This window comes from Chroicocephalus ridibundus, chromosome 1 (assembly GCF_963924245.1).
Source record: "Chroicocephalus ridibundus chromosome 1, bChrRid1.1, whole genome shotgun sequence".
NCBI classification, from domain to species: Eukaryota; Metazoa; Chordata; class Aves; order Charadriiformes; family Laridae; genus Chroicocephalus; species Chroicocephalus ridibundus.
The window spans coordinates 116,913,251-116,915,886 of NC_086284.1; positions in this window are offsets into that span (position 1 = coordinate 116,913,251).

Genomic DNA, 2,636 nt, shown 5'->3' on the forward strand with positions numbered 1-2,636 from the left:
CCCCGCGCCCGCACTTATAGCGCGGCGGCGGCGGCAGCGCGGGGCGCCCCGGCGGCGGCAGCGGCGGCAGCGGCGGGGCCGCGGGGGCGGAGACCGGCACCGCGCCCCGCCTGCCCCCCCCCACACCCCCACATCCCCCCGCCCTTCCCCGCCTCAACCTCCTGCGGCGGCTCCGCGGGCGCGCAGCACCTGCGCCGCCACCCCTGCCCGTCCCGCGGGTTTCCGTCGGTGGGAAGCTCGGCCAAGCCGAGGCAGCGTGGAGTCGCTAAGAGCCAAGTGTCACCTGCGTCGGACGCGGTTCACTTCCAGAGGGATTCATCCCAGAAATTCAGCTGGGAAGAAGAAGGAACCCACTTGTCCCATAGGAGGTGGCAGGTTGGATGCGTTTCTCAGCATCCCGGGGCGGGGATGCTAGCCCGGGGAGCCTCTCTTCCCCTTCCCGCCTTTGATCCACAATATTTTGTGTCTTGGTTTGTTTTTTGTGTTTTTTTTTCATCAATTAAGTGCATCGCTCTACTTGCAAAATATGCAGAAAATCAGGATCTGGTTGTAATGGCTCCAGTCCTGCTCAAATATAAGCACGGCCTACCTCCGTACGCACATTTTTGCCTGCAAGCCACCCCCGCTGCAGTCCCGCACTTGAAGGTTTTCGATACCATTCCTCACATGGAAAAGACTATGCATACGGCTTGTTAGCGTTATCCCAGCTTATGAGCCTGGGAATGACTGCGCTTGTTTGCTCTTGTTTTCTTCTTCTTTGGTTTAAGAGGAATTATTTCACGGTTCTTTTTCAAAAAAATTGAAGTTTACCTACATTTACATTTAATAGTGGTCAAAAATCAAAAGTGGCCTTCAATCAAAAATTCTAAATTTGTACTCTCTCTTCTCTGTATATATATATATATACACACAGAAACACACACACATCTCCTTGGCCAGAACAGTTAGATGAATACACAAGGTTAAAATAGCTCTGTCTGCCCCCAGTAGGATTCCCTGTTTATAGAAAGCATTTCTCCAAAACATTCAACCACAATACATTGAAAAAAAGATCAGATTTCCTGCAGGCACGTTTAATATTGTATTTTAGTTTTTATTAAGTTTTGGGCATACAGATTTTAAGGTAGCTATATACGTTTTTAACAGCACTCTGGTAATTTGTTCCTGTTGCATTTTGTCTATCTACCTAAATGGATTCAGTCTTAAGCATTAACTTTTGCAGTCAGAAGTTTCCGCAAGGGTACAATATACATACAGCATACACTTTGCTATACCAAATGTATGGGCTTCTGGATGGTTTCTTTGGGGAAACAGAAAATCCAAGAGCTGATTGCCATCTACAAATCCCTGGCCGATTTGGGCTCTATGGATTTCAGAAATCTCTTTCCTCTCGTTTCCTACTGCAACAACAAGCCTAAGGCAGAATATTATCCCAACGGCGAAGTTTGCAGGAGCCGGCAGCCGTCGATTGGCAATAACAAGTGCCACCTTCTGAAGATTGCTGTTCCTGGACACGTGCCTGATCCTGACCTGGAGGTTTTTACTGTGATCGTATGGCCGGGCTGCCTTCAGGCGTTCCTGCGGCCGCTCCGTCTCCTGGCACCCGGCCTCCTCGCGTTTGGACGACTGGCTGCTCTCCACCCTCGCAGATCCGCTCAGGGAAGCTCTGCTGCTCGCCGCAGAGGATTGTGAAACACGTTTCCTGTTTTAGGGAAGATGTTGTTTAGCACCATTCTGTCTGAGGTAAAATGCTTTCAGATGCAATGGCAATGAGGCCCGATGATAGTTTATTAAAAAAAAACCAAACAAAACCAAACACAAAAAAAACCCCCACAAAAACTTAATAACGGTAACAAAACAAGTCTGTAAAGTTACAAACAGGAACAAATTCTTTCAATACCAATCGATCATTTTCAGGAGAAAACCCACCATCGGTCCTTAAAGCAGCACCAGACCAAAATAGAAAATGATTTATCGTCTACTATGCTAACACGATACGTTGAGGTGGGAGTACATTAGCGATCATTTTACACCCAAGTACTTGAGGCACTTGCAAGAGATTCATAGATGTGCTAACTCTGTTTTCCACAGGATGCCAAAATGCTCCGATATTCAATTAGTGCACATTGCTTATTATCAGATCCTGCCACAATTCCTATCAGATGCCTTCAGGCACGATACAGTGGCATGATAACACGATGTCAAAAAGCAGAACGGGACCACTATCAGGCAGACGTTTGACACGATGCATCATGTCAGGCAGCCAGTGGCAAGCAGCCATTGCTGAAAAAGCTTTTGACATGATACAGTGTGCCAATGCTGTAGCACAAAACTAGCATGTTCCAAAAATAGGGACAAATTCACCTCTGGCATAAGTAGAAGTAACTGCAGTGACTTCATTAGATTTGCATCTGCTTATGTCAACAGTGAGTTTGGCCCGTAATCTGGAATTTATAAAAAAGAGTGGTAAGTGGCTGCATTTTCAGATATTTGTTATATTGCTTTCTACTCCCAGCATTCAAGCATCATGAGACAGTTAGGGTAAAACCGCCACGTTTCTCAACTCTTTCCCCTCCACCCCACAATAGCAGCATCAAATTTCCATTTTTAGCAGCGGAACAATACCTCAGAGTACA